At 38.2% G+C, this 19,283-nt stretch overlaps 2 non-coding genes across 2 annotated transcripts; both read left to right on the forward strand.

The window, feature by feature from the left end:
* Positions 1–2,571: 2,571 nt before the first annotated feature.
* On the forward strand, positions 2,572–2,679 carry LOC112725101 (small nucleolar RNA R71). The gene has a single exon (XR_003164230.1). It is a non-coding gene; the product is annotated as a small nucleolar RNA R71 (small nucleolar RNA).
* A 5,313-nt stretch (positions 2,680–7,992) lies between these two features.
* On the forward strand, positions 7,993–8,100 carry LOC112725031 (small nucleolar RNA R71). The gene has a single exon (XR_003164162.1). It is a non-coding gene; the product is annotated as a small nucleolar RNA R71 (small nucleolar RNA).
* Positions 8,101–19,283: the final 11,183 nt, after the last annotated feature.

Genomic DNA, 19,283 nt, shown 5'->3' on the forward strand with positions numbered 1-19,283 from the left:
GTCTCTTCCTTGTCTTTGTTTCTCCTCCCTCATTGCTCTTTGATCTTCTCTAATTTCATGAAGGATGATGGAGTGCTCTTGATATTCCACCCTTAGTTGCTCCTAATAATTGTGTGGAGGAAAATATATCCCCTGAGGTATCTCAGGGATCTCTTGATTTGCAGTCAAATGTTCTACCACTGAGCTATAGACCCTTGATGGAAGCTTTTGTCTTCTTTTTCCTCTTTCTAGAGGTTTCTCTGGCCTTAGATGCCATCAATGGTTATGAAAAGAAAAAAAAAGAATTATGCTTTTACCACACCAAACTTAGAATGTTGCTCGCCCTCGAGCAAAAGAAGAAAGAATAGATGAAGAAGAAGATGTGGAAAAAAAATTAGGATTATGAGGAGGGAAGGTGGGGATCCTGTGGGGTCCACAGATCCTGAGATGATCCTGTGAGGTCCACAGATCTTGAGGTGTCAAGGATTTACATCCCTGCACCAATTAGGTATGTAAAATGTCTTTGCATGCAATTCTGGCGTTTAAACGCCGAACTGATGCTTGTTCTGGGCGTTCAACGCCCAGATGCAGCATGTTTCTGGCGTTGAACGCCAGTTCTATGCTTGTTTCTGGTGTTCAGCGCCAGATCCATGCTCTGTTCTGGCGTTGAACGCCAGCCAGATGCTCCTTACTGGCGTTTGAACGCCAGTGAACTCCTCCTCCAGGGTGTGCTATTTTTTATGCTGTTTTTGATTTTTCTTCAATTTTTTCAGTTGTTTTTGTGACTCCACATGATCATGAACCTATGAAGACATATAACTAATAAAAAATATAATTAAATAAAAATTGGGTTGCCTCCCAACAAGCGCTTCTTTAATGTCAATAGCTTGACAGTGGGCTCTCATGGAGCCTCACAGATGTTTAGAGCATTGTTGAGACTTCCCAACATCAAACTTAGAGTTTGGATATGGGAGTTCAACACCAAACTTAGAGTTTGGCTGAGGCCTCCCAACACCAAACTTAGAGTTTAACTGTGGGGCTCTGGTTGACTCTGCAGTGGGAGAAGCTTACTGTGCCTCTTTTCCATGTTTACAGAAGGATAACCTTGAGTTGTAAACACAAGGGAGTCCTCATTCAATTGAAGGACTAATTCACCTCTGTCAACATCAATCACAGCTCTTGCTATGGCTAGGAAGGGTCTTCCAAGGATGATAGATTCATCCTCATCCTTCCCAGTATCTAGGATTATGAAATCAGCAGGGATGTAAAGGCCTTCAACTTTTACTAACATGTCCTCTACTTGTCTGTAAGCCTATTTTCTGGAATTATCTGCCATCTCTAATGAGATTTTAGCAGATTGTACCTCAAAGATTCCCAATTTCTCCATTACAGAGAGTGGCATGAGGTTTATTCCTGACCCCAGGTCACATAGAGCCTTCTCAAAGGTCATGGTGCCTATGGTACAAGGTATTAGGAACTTTCCAGGATCCTGTTTCTTCTGAGGCAATCTCAGTTCATCCAATGCATTTAGTTCATTGGTGAACAGGGGAGGTTCATCTCCCCAAGTTTCATTACCAAATAAATTGGCATTCAGCTTCATGATAACTTGGCAACTTGTTCTTCAGTGACATCCTCATTCTCTTCAGAAGAAGAATACTCATTAGAACTCATGAATGGCATAAGGAGGTTCAATGGAATCTCTATGGTCTCTAGATGAGTCTCAGATTCCTTTGTTTTCTCATATGGAAACTCCTTATTGATCACTGGACGTCCCAGGAGGTCTTCCTCCTTGGGATTCACGTCCTCTCCTTCTTCCTTGGATTCGGCCATGATGGTTATATCAATGGCCTTGCACTCTCCTTTTGGATTTTCTTCTGTATTACTTGGGAGAGTACTAGGAGGGATTTCAGTGATCCTTTTACTCAGCTGGCCCACTTGTGCTTCCAAATTTCTAATGGAGGACCTTGTTTCATTCATGAAACTCACAGTGGCCTTAGATAGATCAGAGACTAAGTTTGCTAAATTAGAGGTATTTTGTTTAGAGCTCTCTGTCTGTTGCTGAGTGGATGATGAAAAAGGCTTGCTATTGCTAAACCTGTTTCTTCCACCATTATTAAAGCCTTGTTGAGGCTTTTGTTGATCCTTCCATGAGAGATTTGGGTGATTTCTCCATGAGGGATTATAGGTGTTTCCATATGGTTCACCCATGTAATTCACCTCTGCTATTGCAGGGTTTTTAGGATCATAAGCTTCTTCTTCAGAAGATGCCTCTTGAGTACAGTTGGATGCAGCTTGCATTCCATTCAGACTCTGAGAAATCATATTGACTTGCTGAGTCAATATTTTATTCTGAGCCAATATGGTATTCAGAGTATCAATTTCAAGAACTCCCTTCTTCTGAGGCGTCCCATTACTCACAAGATTCCTCTCAGAAGTGTACATGAACTGGTTGTTAGCAACCATGTCAATGAGTTCTTGAGTTTTTGCAGGCGTTTTCTTTAGGTGAATGTATCCACCTGCAGAAGTATCCAATGACATCTTAGCTAATTCAGACAGACCATCATAGAATATATGCAGGATGGTCCATTCTGAAAGCATGTCAGAAGGACACTTTTTGGTCAGTTGCTTGTATCTCTCCCAAGCTTCATAGAAGGATTTACCTTCTTTCTGTCTGAAGGTTTGAACATCCACTCTAAGCTTGCTCAGCTTTTGAGGAGGAAAGAACTTGGCTAAGAAAGCCATGACCAGCTTATCCCAAGAGTTCAGGCTATCTTTGGGTTGAGAGCCCAACCACACTCTAGCTTTGTCTCTTACAGCAAAAGGGAAAAGCATGAGCCTGTAGACTTCAGGATCTACTCCATTAGTCTTAACAGTATCACAGATCTGCAAGAATTCAGTTAAAAACTGAAAGGGATCTTTAGATGGAAGTCCATGAAACTTGCAGTTTTGTTGCATCAGAGAAACTAATTGAGGTTTAAGCTCAAAATTGTTTGCTCCAATGGTAGGGATGGAAATGCTTCTTCCATGTAAATTGGAATTAGGTGCAGTAAAGTCACCAAGCATTTTCCTTGCATTATTATTATTTTCGGCTGCCATCTCCTCTTCCTGTTCGAAAATTTCTATAAGGTTATCTCTGGATTGTTGTATTTTAGCTTCTCTTAGTTTCCTCTTCAGAGTCCTTTCAAGTTCAGGGTCTGCTTCAACAAGAATGTTCTTATCCTTGCTCCTGCTCATATGAAAAAGAGGGAACAGAAAAATAATAATAATAGAGATCCTTTTTGCCCAAGTATAGAGGTTCCCTTATGTGAGTAGAAGAAAAGAAGAAGAGAAAATCTGAACTCAAAGAGAGAGAGGGTTCGGATTTTTGGTGAGTGAGGGAGAGATGTTAGTAGATGAATAAATAAATAGAAGGAGATGAGAGAGAAAGAGGATTTTTGAAAATAATTTTTGAAAAAGAGTTAGTGATTTTCGAAAATAGTTTTTGAAAAAGGTTAGTAATTTTCGAAAATTGAAATCAAAAATTAAAATAATTAGTTAATTAAGAAGAAATTTTGAAAAAGAGGGAAGATATTTTCGAAAATTAGAGAGAGAGAGTTAGTTAGGTAGTTTTGAACAAGATAAGAAAAAAACAAAAAGTCAATGAGTTAGTTGAAACAAATTTTGAAAATCAAATTTTAAAAGATAAGAAGATAAGAAGTTAGAAAAGATATTTTAGAATCAAATTTTTGGAAAAGATATGATATGAAAAGATATGATTTTGAAAAAGATAAGATAAGAAGATATTTTTGAAAAGTTATGATTGAAATTAGTTTTGAAAAAGATTTGATTTTTAAAATCACAATTAATGACTTGATTCACAAGAAATCACAAGATATGATTCTAGAACTTAAAGTTTGAATCTTTCTTAACAAGTAAGTAACAAACTTGAAATTTTTTAATCAAAACATTAATTGTTGATGATATTTTCGAAAATATGATATAAAATTAAGAAAAAGATTTTTTTTTGAAAAATATTTTTAAAATTTTCGAAAATAATTGAGAAAAATGAAAAAGATATGATTTTTGAAAAAGATATTGAAAAAGATAAGATTTTTAAATTGAAAATTTGATTTGACTCATAAGAAACAACTAAATTTTAAAAATTTTTGAAAAAGTCAATCCAAATTTTCGAAATTTATGAGTGAAAAAGGGAATGATATTTTTTTTTATTTTTGAATTTTTAATGATGAAAGAGAAAACATGAAAAAGCTGCAATGCATGAAAATTTTGGATCTAAACATGTGATGCATGCAAGAACACTATGAATGTCAAGATGAATACCAAGAACACTATGAATGTCAAGATGAACATCAAGAACTTATTTTTGAAAAAATTTATATGCATAGAAAACATGCAAGACACCAAACTTAGAAATCTTTCATGTTCAGACACTATGAATGCAAAAATGCACATGAAAAACAAGAAAAGACACAAAACAAGAAAACATCAAGATCAAACAAGAAGACTTACCAAGAACAACTTGAAGATCATGAAGAACACTATGAATGCATGAATTTTTCGAAAATTTTATGCAAACTTTAAAACATGCAATTGACACCAAACTTAAAATTGACTCAAGACTCAAACAAGAAACATGAAATACTTTTTATTTTTATGATTTTATGATTTTTTTTGGATTTTTTTCGAAAATTATTGTGAAAAAGAAAAATAAGGATTCCAAAATTTTTAATATGAATTCCAGGAATCTTGTGCTCTTTAGTCTAAAGCTCCAATCTGAGGGTTAGACATGGCTTAATAGCCAGTCAAGCTTTAGCATGTAAATCAGTCATACAACAACAGGTGGATTAGGAACAGCTCGCTTGCTCTTGTGATGATGATTTGGAAACCTCAGTCCAAAAGAATTTAGACATGGTTTTACAGCCAGCCAGGCTTCAACATGCTTCATGAAACACTAGAATTTATTCTTAAAAATTCTGAAATAATTTTCGAAAACAAAGGGAAAAATTTTGAAAGATTTTTGAAAAAAAAAATTTTTGAAAACTTTTTTGAAAATAAAATAAGAAGAAAATTACCCAATCTGAGCAACACGATGAACCGTCAGTTGTCCAAACTCGAAACAATCCCCGGCAACGGCGCCGAAAACTTGGTAATGCGAAATTGTTACTCTGAGGTTGTAAAATTTGTTGCTCGTTCTCTCCCTGGGAATGGCGCCAAAACTGGTGCACAATACCATGGTCCAAATATAACTTCACAACTTCACACAAATAACCAGCAAGTGCACTGGGTCGTCCAAGTAATAAAACCTTACATGAGTAAGGGTCGATCCCACGGAGATTGTCGGCTTGAAGCAAGCTATGGTCACCTTGTAAATCTCAGTCAGGCGGATATCAAATGGTTATGGAGTTTTCGAATAATAATAATAAATAAACAGAAAATAAAGATAGAAATACTTATGTAAATCATTGGTGCGAATTTCAGATAAGCGTATAGAGATGCTTTCGTTCCTCTGAACCTCTGCTTTCCTGCTGTCTTCATCCAATCATTCCTACTCCTTTCCATGGCAAGCTGTATGTAGGGCATCACCGTTAGCAATGGCTACATCCCATCCTCTCTTGTGAAAATGGTCCAATGCGCTGTCACTGCATGGCTAATCATCTGGAGGTTCTCGATCATACTGGAATAGGATTTAATATCCTTTTGCATCTGTCACTACGCCCAGCACTCGCGAGTTTGAAGCTCGTCACAGCCATCCCTTCCCAGATCCTACTCTGAATACCACAGACAAGGTTTAGACTTTCCGGATCTCAAGAATGGCCATCCATGGGTTCTAACTTATACCACGAAGATACTTAATAACTCGGACTCGGTCCCCTGTATTAGATATCCAAGAGATATCCATTTAATCGAAGGTAGAACGGAAGTGGTTGTCAGGCACGCGTTCATAGAGAATGATGATGATTGTCACGTTCATCACATTCATGTTGAAGTGCGAATGAATATCTTAGAAGCGGAATAAGTTGAATTGAATAGAAAACAGTAGTACTTTGCATTAAATCATGAGGAACAGCAGAGCTCCACACCTTAATCTATGGAGTGTAGAAACTCTACCATTGAAAAATACATAAGTGAATATAGGGTAAGCATGCCCGAGTGGCCAGCCTCCCATGGAGGTCTAGAGATCTAAAAATCATCAAAAGATGTAAATACAATAGTAAAAAGTCCTATTTATACTAAACTAGTTACTAGGGTTTACAGAAGTAAGTAATTGATGCATAAATCCACTTCCGGGGCCCACTTGGTGTGTGCTTGGGATGAGCTTTAGCTTTCCACGTGCAGAGGCTTCTTTTGGAGTTGAACACCAGGTTGTAACGTGTTTCTAGCATTCAACTATGGTTCGTGACGTGTTTCTGGCGTTTAACTCCAGACTGCAGCGTAGAACTGGCGTTCAACGCCTTTTTGCGTCATCTAAACTCGGCCAAAGTATGAACTATTATATATTGCTGGAAAGCCCTGGATGTCTACTTTCCAACGCAATTGAAAGAGCGCCATTTTGAGTTTTGTAGCTCCAGAAAATCCACTTTGAGTGCAGGGAGGTCAGAATCAACAGCATCAGCAGTCCTTTTTCAACCTCTGATTCTGATTTTTGCTCGAGTCCCTCAATTTCAGCCAGAAAATACCTGAAATCACAGAAAAACACACAAACTCATAGTAAAGTCCAGAAATGTGAATTTAACATAAAAACTAATAAAAACATCCCTAAAAGTAACTAGATCCTACTAAAAACATACTAAAAACAATGCCAAAAAGCGTATAAATTATCCGCTCATCAGTTACCTCAACCTTTTTGAATATTTCTACCATTTTGGGATCGGGTTCCAGTTGCTTCATGGGCTTCCTTGCAAGTTGTGGAAAGGGAATGGGAGTAGTGTTTTCTGCAGTGTCTGCGCCTTTTGGTGCTTCCTCTTGTGGTTGCACTTCTTCTTCTTCAGCTATGTCCTGTATGTCCTCTTCTTCTTCGACATCTTCTATTTCTACTACCTCTTCAGCTGAGCCGTGTTCTGGTGAGCTTGGCTCCTCCTGATTCCTCTCCTGCAGTGTGGTTCCAGACCTCAAGGTGATGGCATTAATGCCCCCCTTCGGATTGAGTAATGGTTGAGAGGGAATTCTAGTGGAGCTTGAAGGTTGGTTACTGGAATTTTGCATTGATCCAATCTGTGAAACAAGAGCTTGCAATGTAGAGGTCAGACCATTCAGACTGGCATTAATGTTATTCATAATGTTATTTTCCATGGTCTATTGTCTCCGCTCAAAAGATTGTAGTAACTCTTCATTAGAAGATAAAGAAGAATGAGTAAATTGAGAGGTCTGCTGTTGGGTATTCTGTGGTCCTTGGGATTGCCTCAGGTGAGGTGCTCTGTAAGGTTGGTTCTGCTGCCTGTTGTTGTTATTATTCCACCTCTGATTTTCCTGATTATCTCTGCCTCCTCTATTATTGTTGTCCCTCCAATTCTGGTTAGAATTGTCCTGCCATCCATGGTTATTATTTCCACCTTGATTGTACCCTTGGTTGGGGCGATCATAGAAGTTATGAGTGGATGCTACCATGTTGTCTTCCTGTTGGAGTTGCGGGCATTCATCAGTATAATGGCTATAATCAGCACAAATTCCGCAAACTCTCTGTGGGACTAACTGTTGCCTTTGCTGTGCTGGAGAAGGTTGAGCTTGCTGAACTTGTTGTTGATTCAATTGCATCTGCTTCAGCAAGTTGTTCATCTCACAGATACTCTGAGTTAGAGCAGCAGTCTCTCTGCTAGAGGATACTTCTGCAACGGCTTTTGAACGGCCTTGCTTCTGTCTGTAGTTCCTAGTGGATTCAGCTAAGTCGCTGATCAATTGCCATGCCTCATCAGTGGTCTTGTACTTTTTCATAGACCCATTGCTAGCACTTTCCAATGTGGTTTTATCTTGGGGCCTCATGCCCTATGTGACATAACTGAGTAACACTATCTTGTCAATCATGTGGTGGGGGCATGCTTCCAGGAGATTATTGAAGCGCTCCCAATATTCAAAGAGAGTCTCGTTGTCATCTTGAACAATAGTGGAAATATCTTTCCTTAGTTTATCAGTAACTTCAGATGGAAAGAATTTCTCCAAAAACTCTTTTCTGAGCGTTTTCCAGTTGGATACATTTGCTAGGGGTTGAGTGTAGTACCACTCTCTTGCTTTTTCCTCAAGAGAAAATGGGAAAGCTTTCAGCAAAATTGAAGTTTCATCTGTACCATCTCGCCTGACAGTAGAACAGGCCGCCTGGAAATCTCGCAGGTGCTTGATAGGCTCTTGAGCAGGTAAGCCATGAAACTTGGACATCAAATTGAGCAGTGCGGTCTTTATTTCAAAATCTGTAGCCACCGCTGGGTGATGCGCTTGAAATGGTTGCATTGTAAAATCAGAGGCTCCTTCCTCCTGGATGGTAACTCTCCTAGCTACCATGTCGTCTGCACGTGAATCAACCGAATCAGTAGAACGGGAGCTGGTTTCTTCCTCAAGTTCACTTTCAGATTTGCCCTCGGAGCGGGCTAACCGACGCCGAGCTCGCCTTATTCGTGAAATAGTCCTTTCAATTTCAGGATCGAATATTAGCAAGCGTAGATCAGGAAGTGAACGCGTCATTTGACGAAAGAAACAGGCAGCTCATAGTAGCAAAATAAAATAAAATGCAAATAAATAAATTCTAATTAATAACTTTAGCACTCTATTGCAACTTCCCAGCAACGACGGCAAAAATTGATGGGGGCAGAAATTAGCGAATTAAAAATTATTAAAATATATACGTTGCAAGTATAGTTCTTAATTCGCCAGAAATCCGCCTATCAATTTAGAAAGGTGTCACAGAAAATTGAATTTAAAATACTGGGAGTATGAATCCCAAGTCGTCTCCCAACGAGTTGCAGAAAAGTGTGCTATTTTATTAATCAGAGGTTTTCAAAAAGGGTTGAATTGAGCAAACAGGAAATTAAATTGGTGAATTTGAATAATGTAAATAAAGGCCATGACTGGGAATTGATTAGTTGGAATCCCTATTATTGTTGGAATGCTTTCAGGATTAATTGACAATTGAAGGTTGTCCTGTTTAGTTATCCTTCGCTAGGTGAAGGAAAGTCAAACAAGTTGGAATGCCACGTCCATTCACAAGTTGCAATCCACTTAATTAAAAGGGATTGGTGTTAGTGATTAGGAGGCAATCCAACCATAAAACCAATTACAATTTTTCTTTCAAGCCTTCCAACTCAAGGGTTCCTTTCAATCAATTCCCCATCAAGTTAGGGAACTACTCGCTCATTGTGAATGTAGAATTCATAGCATATAAAAAGGAATTAAAGGAAGACATTGGAAATAAAAATCGAAATAGTCAATTAAAAATAAAGGTGATCCTTGTATTAAATAATCCTAAAAATATTCCAATGGTAAAATTAACAAAGCAAAGAACATGGAAGAGTGAAGCCAAGTAAAGAAAACGAACTAGAATGATGAAGTCTTGATGAGGTAATAACTCTTCTCAGTGTTCCAATGCCAAAAAGGTAAGTGAAAATTAAATCCTAAGAACTATGAATGTGTAGAGAGAAAACCTAGAGGAGGAGTAAAACTAGATCTAAAAACTAAAACTATGTAGAATGAATGTTGTCTTTGGTTTCTGCATGTTCTTTGGCTCTAGTCTGCTGTTCCGGGCCAAAAACTGGGTCAAAATAGGGCCCGAAATCGCCCCCAGCGAATCTGCAAATTATGCAGATCGCGCACGTCACGCGATCGCGTTGCTCATGCGGACGCGTCATTCGCGTTTCTGCTTTGCCACGCGGACGCGTCGTCCATGCGGCCGCGTCACTCGTGCTATTCCATGTTGCGCGGTCGCGTCATCCATGCGGCCGCGTCGTTTCTCGCTGGTCATCTCCTCAATTTCTTGTGTTCCTTCCATTTTTGCAGGCTCCCCTTCCAATCTCCAACTCATTCATGCCCTATAAAGCCTGAAACACTTAACACACAGATCACGGCATCGAATGGAATAAGGGAGAAATAAAATACATAATTAAAAGTCTCTAGGAAGCAATTTTTCAACCATAAAACATCTTTAGGAAGGAAATATAAATGCATGCTTATTTAATGAATAAGTGGGCAAAGATCATGATAAAACCACACAATCAAACACAATATAAATCATGAAATAGTGGTTTATCATCAATCCTCTTGGCAAGAACCTCTACCAATATACTATGAAGAAGAGCCATTCTATGATGCATACCAATCCAATGGTCATGGTGAATCCCCTTGTGACTTCCAAGAACCACCACTATACACCTATGAGCCATATCCTCAACCTAGCCATCAACCATACTCACAAGCCACCTTTCACCAACCATCTTCATATGACCCTAATCCATATCCATCCTACCAACAATCATATGAGCCATATGAACCACACATAGAGCCACCACGACTCCAACATCAACATTTTCAAGAGCCGCCCCCTCCATATTATTACGAAAAAGAACCACCTTTCGACTATAATACCTTTCCCTTAAACAATGAACCCTCTCTTCCACCATCACCCCCGATGAAGCCTTTATGCTAGAATTAAGGGATCTTAATTCTCATATCCTAAGGCAACACGAGGAGGATAAAAAGAAATTTGAAGAGTTAAGAGCAAAAATGGCTATCATGGTAGAAGCCATTGGCAACATAGTCTCATCCCGCCTAAGCCTATGCGATCAAGGCACTTCCCTTGTGGAATGTGGAGAAGCAACGAAGGAGCTTAGTGAGGGAGTGAACTTGAAGCTTCAAGGTGAAGAAGAGGAGTTAAAGCAAGAAATGCAACAAGAGGAGGAGTTGAGATTATTGAAGAAGAGAAAGAAGTGGTTGAAGACTTAAGAGATGCGAAACCACCTTGGGAGTCTAGGATTGAAGAAAACCCCTCCAAAATGATTGAATTTGATGCTAAGGAGGAATGTGTACAACCTCCGAGGCATATCCCTTATGAAGAATCGGATGGGATAGAGCAAGAATTGAGTTCCCTTGGTGAGGAAGATCAAGCACCAAGTCTTAGTGGTGAAGAATCCTTTGAACATGAATAACTTTCCCCCATTGGATTTGAAAGCAATGTGGAGGTAAATCTCTCTCGTCCTCCCATTTATAATTTGAGTAAGGAAAAAGGTTTAGATAAAATTGTTGAACAAAGGATTGAAATTAAGAGATCTTGTGGAGAGGTGGAAGTCCTTAGAAAAAGGAGGATGAGAATTGAATACGCCTTGTCAAGACCCTTGGAATCACCTTTGCCTAGGTTGCCATCTACACCTTCATTTGAGTGGATGAAACTCATTTTTATTATCTTTATTATCCCACTCGAATATGGCTTGCTTGAAACGGAGGACGGTGCAAACTTTTAAGTGTGGGGAGGTCGTCCGACCGCTCGGCATTTTTGGGTGACAAGTTCCTAATCCCAATACTTTTGCATTTCATTTTAGGATTTTTAGTTGCATTTTTTTATTTTGCATATGTATATATTAAGCTTAGTCAAAATCATGATATTTTCCAAGGATTTTATCTATAGGGCACCCCAATTGATTGAAAAAAAAATTTTAGAACTTGCTTGAATTATATATTTTGTGGAACATGATTTTTGAGCTAAGAACACAAGCATGTGAGATTTGAGCCTAATTGTGTGGTTACATCATACATAACCACTTACTTTCATTCTTGTGTGCATTATTCTCTTCCTATGATTGTAATCTTTGATTTGTTTAATTCTATATGTCCATTACTTTGTGTATACATGCATTTATATGATCGAGGCCATTGTTCAAATAGCTCACTTACCCAAATAGCCTACCTTTTATCTTCCATTGTTAGCCAATTTTGAGCCTATGCTTAACCCATTTGTTCTTAATTGTAGCACATTACAAGCCTAAGTGAAAAATAATAAATGTCCTTAATTTGAATCTTTGATTAGCTTAGGCTAGTGAGAGTGTTCATCATTTGATTTTGGGAGAGTTGGGAACATTAGGTAGAGATAAAAGTGTATTTTTGTATTTGTGTTGAGAATCTTGGGAATTGGGTACATACTCATGTATTAATCATGTGTAAACCATATGCATTGATGTTCTTGTGTATATATTTTAGTTTGAAAAGAAAAAAAAATAATAAAAAAAATAATAATAAAAAAAGAAAAGAAAAAAAATGAATGAAAATAAATAATAAAAAAAAAAGACAAAGAATTGCAATAAAAAGGGGACAAAATACCCCAAAGCAAGGTTCAATAAAAGTCAATGCATATGGGTGGTGATCAAAAAGAGAATGCATGAGTGTGTGAAAAAGTGAAGAATGGGTAGTTAGGTTTATTTAGAATTGTATAGGTTGTCATAGGTTAGATGGGAAGTTTAAGTTGATCAAAGATTCAAATCTCTAGCTCACTTGACCATATGCATCCTACCTTGACCCTAGCCCCATTACAACCTATGGGAAAGCCCTCATGATATTTGTATGCATGCATGAATTAATTGTTGATTGTTAGATGAAAAAAAAAATCATGGAAAGCATTATTAGGGGAGAATTGAGTGAATCAACCCCATACACTTGAGCGACTAGAGCGGATACACATCCGGTGAGAGTTCGATTACTCAATTACATGTTCCCACCCATGATCATCTTTTCTTGCAAGTTTGGAAAATCTTTTTAATAATTCAATTCAATTGTGGGTTTGATTTTATTGCTATTGCTTTAGCCCTTGTACTTGTGTATATATTCTTGGAAATTGATTGTTTTGACCAAGTGGATGCATTCATGTAAATAGATTGCATATAGATAGATTGCATTTAGTTAGTTTGCATTGAATAAATGTTGATACCCCTTTGCTTATTTCTTGATTTTAGCATGAGGACATGCTTAGTTTAAGTGTGGGGAGATTTGATAAACCCCACTTTTGTGGTTTATCTTGTGCTTAATTTGGGAGATTTTATCACCTTTTCCCACATTTATTCAATGAAATAGTATGGTTTTGTAATTCTCCCTTGAATTGTGCTTAAATGTGAAAACATACTTTTTAGGCCCTAAAATTGGTGATTTTAATTCACTTTAATTCCATTCAATGCCTTGATATGTTTGTTAAGTGATTTCAGGTTCATAAGACAAGTATTGGGTGGAAGAAGTGAGGAGAAAAGCATGCAAAGTGGGAGAACTCATGAAGAAATGAAGGAACCGTAAAGCTGTCAAGCCTGACCTCCTATCACTCAATCAACCATAACTTGAGCTACAGAGATCCAAATGAGGCGGTTCTAGTTGCGTTGGAAAGCTAACATCTGGGGCTTCAAAATGATATAAAATTTGCCATATTTTGCTTCACGTAAAGGGCGCGAACGTGCCATGTTCACGTGCGCACCAATTGAGCACATGGTCCACTAAAGTGAATTCGCCCCCAGCGATTTCTGAAGCACTTTGGGCCCAACCCAACTCATTTCTAATGCTATTTCATGCAGAATTCAAGCTTGGGAAAAGGGGAGAGCAATTGTTTGATGTTTTTGGCATCATGTAGTTTAGTTTCTAGAGAAAGAAGCTCCCTCTTCTCTCTAGAATTAGGATTAGAATTTCTTAGATCTAGGTTTAATTCGTGCTTTGATTTACTTTTCCTTTACAATTTCTTGTTCCTCTACTCTTTCTCTCTGTAATTTTGTATTTCATTCTTGTAATTGCCTACTTTGTTGTTGATGCACCCTTTCTTCTTCTATTTTCTTTTAATGCAATTTATGATTCATGTTCTTTTATTATTGATTTGCTTTATTGTTGTTTAATTCCTTGCAATTGAGTAGTGTAGATTTATATTCCTTGCAATTTTACTATGCTTTCCTTATACACCCACCAAGTGTTTGACAAAATGTTTAGTTGGGCTTTAGAGTAGAATTTTGTGCTCTTGGCTTGGGAAGGTAACTTAGGAACTCTTGAGTCACAAATGTCCAAGTGATTGACGATTGGGAGCCATTAATGCTAGATCTCACCAATTGATTAGGTGTAGAACTAGGACTTATGGACTTTCTTGACATAGCTCATTTGACTTTCCTTTATTAGTTAGAGGATGATTTAATGGGGTTGATCCTTGCCAATTCTCATGTTGTAGTTAGTGATTAGGATAGAGATCCTTGACCACCTAACATTGCCAATAACTTTTTGTTAGTTTATTTCCTTTGCCATTTATATTTTTTGTCCATCATCTCAAAAACCCCAAACATACCTCATAACCAATAACAAGACACTTTATTACAATTCCTAGGGAGAACAACCTGAGGTTCAATACTTCGGTTTATAAATTTAGGGGTTTGTTACTTGTGACAAAACTAAATTTTTGATTGGGAGGATTGTTTGTTGGTGTAGAACTATACTTGCAACGAGAGTTCATTCAATTGAGAAAATTCTATACCGACACAACCATTTCCACAAATCAACGCCCATGATCTTGTCTTGGTTCCAGTAGTTGGCGTGCCACGCCTCAGCCTTCAAGTGGCACGCCATAGTGACATGCTTGGGTTGGCGTGCCACGCCTTCGATACCAAGTGGCACGCCCAGTCCTTGCTTTTGTTATCTTTATGCATTGGCGTGCCACGCCTGGTTGCTCAAGTGGCACGCCAAAGTGAGGTTGAGAGGTTGGCGTGCCACGCCTTCGACTTCAAGTGGCACGCCCAGTCTTCAATTGCCTTCAGCCCCTTCTCTGGATTATTGTACCAGCGTGCCACGCCATGCTGTTCAAGTGGCACGCCCATGGATTTGTGAACTCTTCAAGCTTGGCGTGCCACGCTTGGGTTCTCAAGTGGCATGCCCAAGTGACTTCTTGGAGCTGGTATGCCACGCCTTCGATACCAAGTGGCACGCCATAGTGGAGGTTCTTCTTGGAATAGTGAGTTGGCGTGCCACACCCCTTTGCTCAAGTGGCACACCCATAGTAGTTGATGGGTCAGGCGTGCCACGTCCAACCTGGCGTGCCACGCCCCTTTTGTGTCCTCCATTGTAGCTCTCTGGAATTTTGTATTAGCGTGCCATGCCCAGTCCCTAGCGTGCCACGCCCACATGCATGCTTGGACTTCTTCTCTGGACTTTAGTACTGCCGTGCCACGCCCAGATCCTAGCGTGCCACGCCAGTGCATTTTTGTGGCGTTTGCTCCCAAGTGGCACGCCAGTTTCACACACCCAGCTTCTTGTTTGTCTTCTACCCATTTTTAATGACTTTTTCACCTGAAATTCAGCACAATTCATCTCAAAGTAGTGTACCATAATATTCATCAAATAATGCATGAATTGTACTGATCAAATGAGATTTATGCTCTTTTATGGTCTTCTTTATGCAAGAAAGAAGGGTAGATGATGCAAATCATCAATAGCACAATCAAATGATGATGTTCCTTGATAAACAGAAGATGAAACATTGAAATTCCCTTCCCAACCACAATTTATGTCAGTATCATAGCAATACGAGTCACTTTGTGGCTCTGAGAAATAGTTCATTTCACTTGATTGTTCATACTCTTGTTGATATGCCCAGCTACCATGAGGATAATGACATAAATCATTTTGTGGTTCTGGACAATATCTCATGTGATTTTCTTGCTCATCTTTTGTTTCTGAAGCAAATCACCATAGATTGGAGTGTTCAGAATTTGTACTTTCTTGGTGATATTCCCAGCCACCATTAGAGATTGGTGATGGTGGGTAATATCCCATAAAATTTGTTTGATCATAAGATGAGTTGAACTCCATTTGAATTTTGTAAAACACAACACCAAGGAAAATTGAAATTCATGTCTCAGATGAGACTTGCTTAGTGAGGCAAAAACACAAACACCTTGGTTTCAAGAACAAAAAAAACAAAGAAAATGCTTAATCTAGACTTCTCACCCACTTAGTCATTGTTGATCTAAATCAATCCCCGGCAACGGCGCTAAAAACTTGATGGGTTGGAACTGAAATTCCAACACCAAAACTCACCGGAAAGTGTACCGGGTCGCATCAAGTAGTAAAACTCACTTAGAGTGAGGTCGATCCCACAGGGATTGATGGATCAAGCAACTTTAGTGGGTGATTAGTTTAGTCAAGCTAATATTGATGAGTTGAAGTGAAATTGAAGTAACAGAAAGTAAATGGCAATGAATTATAAATTGCAGAAAGTAAATTGGACAGAAACTTAAATTGGCAAGAAAAGTAAATTGACAGAATCTTAAATGATAAGAAACGTAAATTGCATCAAATGTAAAGGGAGTTGGGTGTAGGGAGATTAAAGAAAGCAATAGATCAAAGTTTAGAGCAACTGCAGAGAATTAAACTTGTAGAAAAAGTAAATCAGATCATGAACAGAAATGTAAAATGCCGAACAAGTGCAGAAGAATTAAATTGCTTGAAAGTAAATTGAAAGCAAATGGAACAGAAGATTTGAATTCAAGATCAATGTAAACTGAAGTGTATAATTGCAGAAGAGGAAATTTGCAGAAGAAGTAAGAATAAAAAAGAAACAATTGGGATCCAATCTTTAATTCATAAAGTCAAAAAACAGAAAAGAAATGGAACTCTGAGAGGAAGAACTTCAAAGAATTCTTCAATCAGATTTCAAAAGCCCAGAATCAGATCTCAATTCCAAGTTCAAAAGAAAATTTAAAAGAGAGAGAGCTCTCTACTCCTACTCCTACTGCTCCCTAATGGAGCCAGCCTCCTAATGAAATGAAATTGATGCCTTTATATAGGCTTTATAAAGTAAAAATAAAATTGAAATTAAAAACAAATTATAATTGAAATTCCTAATCTAGCTTGTTCTTGTGCCTTTGAGTGATGATGTGGGCTTTGCTTGCTTTGGATTTGAAGAGAGATAGGTCCAGTTGGCCTTGGTTCAATTGGTTTGGAGGCATGGTTCAAGGTTGCTTGGTTCAAGTTAGTTTGGTGTGTGGGACCTTCCAGGGCAGCGCTCGGTTGAAAAAGAGAGCGCAGCATTGCCTTGTTTGCCTTGCCAAATTGGTTGCGTGCCAAGCCTTGCCCGTGTAAGGGAGAGTAGCGCTCGGTTAAGTGAGAGAGCGCATCGCTCCATTGTTTTTAGTGGGACTCCAATTTCGAACCATGAGGGAAGCATACTTGGTGCAATTGTCTTGTGTAAGGGAGCGCTCAGTGAATAAGACCAATGCAGCACTCCAAACTTTGGGTTGAAGCTCCCTTGTTCGAGCCTTGGTGGTTGCACTCTTGCCTTGTTTTTGTTTCGGTGAGAGCCCGATAAAGTTAACTAAGTTAACTTAGCGCTCTCTCTTTGAGCGCTGATGCCTTGCTTTTGGCATTCCTGGTAGTGCTCGGTTAAATCACTTCACTGAGCGCCCTTTGCCTTATGAGGAAGCTCCCCTTCGAGCCTTGGGTGAAACTATATTGGTGCCCAATTCCTTGCTAAGGTGGCGCTCAGTTTACAATCTTCACTCGGCGCCCTTTGTTTTAGTACATGGTCTCCACTTCGATCCTTGGATGTCCCCTTTGCTAGGTTTAGCGCTTTGCTTGCTTTTATTGGCCGTGGCATTAATAATATTATATGCATGCTTCATAGTTCAATTAATTAGTAATGCCATAAAGCTTCATGCATTTCATTCATTAGCATCAGTAATTAATTGTTTCCTGTATGCATCCATTTACTTATTAATGTAATGCATTAACGTAATGCCAATTGCATTAGTAATTAAAGTTGCATGCTTTCATGACTTTAATTAATACTGCTTTAATGCATTAACGTTATTTGCCAATTGCATTAAACATTTCATGCATGCATGCATATGATATTGATGCATGTGCCAAGGCTTCATGGTCATGGGCCATGCTTTTAAAAGCGTGGCCTAAGGTTCCAAAGTGTGCTCAATCTTCAAAACGTGTCCAAAATTTTTCTTTTCTTCTTTTTAGTTTATTTTGTGCTCTTTTGCTTATTTTTCTTCTTATTTCCTACAAAATTTATAAAATCAAAAGATCAAAGAAATATACCATTTAAGCACAAAAGAATGCAATATTTAAGCACTAATTGTCAATTTCTTGTATGAAAAAGTATAGAAAAATATGACATGATGACATGTCATCAAACTTCCCTTGGTAAAATAGCATACATTAAGGGGGAGTCATGTAACAATTGGAAAGGAAGGAATCCAAGTATTCACAAAGGGGGTACTCTAACTTTTTTATCTCTTTTCATTTCAATTTTTAATAATGTTTGTCATCAAGGGGGAGATGGATGAGTTTGGAAAACTCTAATTTAAATTAGTGATGATCAAATATTATTAATGTGATTAATTGCAAAATTATTAATTTAGTTTCAATTCATATATGTTGATTAAAATAATTTTGCTATGCAGGTTTCAATTGGGTCGAAAAGAAAGAAAATTATAACAAGCCCAATTGTATCAAAAATATATCCAGCCTTGGTATTAAATTATTGTGATTATGGTGGCTGAAATTATGGTTATGTTACTTGGGCCGAAAAGAAAAGAAAAATTTCAATCCCAATATGAATGTAAACATTCAACCTTGTTTAAAATGCTTAAGTATTATGGTTGAAGCAATTTGTGGTTAATTGAGCCTGAATCAAATTTATCTAGCCCAAAATGATTTGCCCCAAGACTATTAAGGTTGGTCTGAAAATTAAAAGAAGAGAAAGCAAGGAATCCTTCCAACGAATCTCTTTCTCTCATGTGATGGATTCCAAATTTAATTCAATTATCATTAATGCATTGGAATCATGAGAGAGAAATTGATTTCATGGTGATCATCAATGCTACACGCTGCTCAGCAAAAGGGAAGCAAAAGCAACTCATTTTTAATTAATTTATTCAAATTCATTAAATTGCTTTTGCTTTCTACTCTCTCTTCTCTCTCATCTCTCTTCTCTATTCGGTCATATCACAATAGAAACCATGGAAGCTATGGCAAGTTACCGTAGAGATGAAGATGCAAGCAACAAGACCATTGTAATGATGGCAAGAAAAAGAAAACAAAAAGTATGTTGTGGCTGAGGTTTTCGTCACATATGGTAAGATTTGGTGAAGAGATCTCAGCTTCTCCATATCAAAAATGGAAGAAGAAGATTTCGGTCAGAGGAAGAACTCAGAGGGATGGCTCGTCTCTGCTTTTGTGTTCACTCATCACAGAAGGTAGCTAGGGTGGCTGCGTGAAGGAGGAAGCAAAAGTGGAGCAGGAGGAGCTGTCATGCATCAAGAAGCATCAAGGGCTAGAAATCCTACTTGGAGGGTAAATCAAGTTGGATGACTCAG

The sequence above is a fragment of the Arachis hypogaea genome, chromosome 11 (assembly GCF_003086295.3).
Source record: "Arachis hypogaea cultivar Tifrunner chromosome 11, arahy.Tifrunner.gnm2.J5K5, whole genome shotgun sequence".
Lineage (NCBI taxonomy): Eukaryota > Viridiplantae > Streptophyta > Magnoliopsida > Fabales > Fabaceae > Arachis > Arachis hypogaea.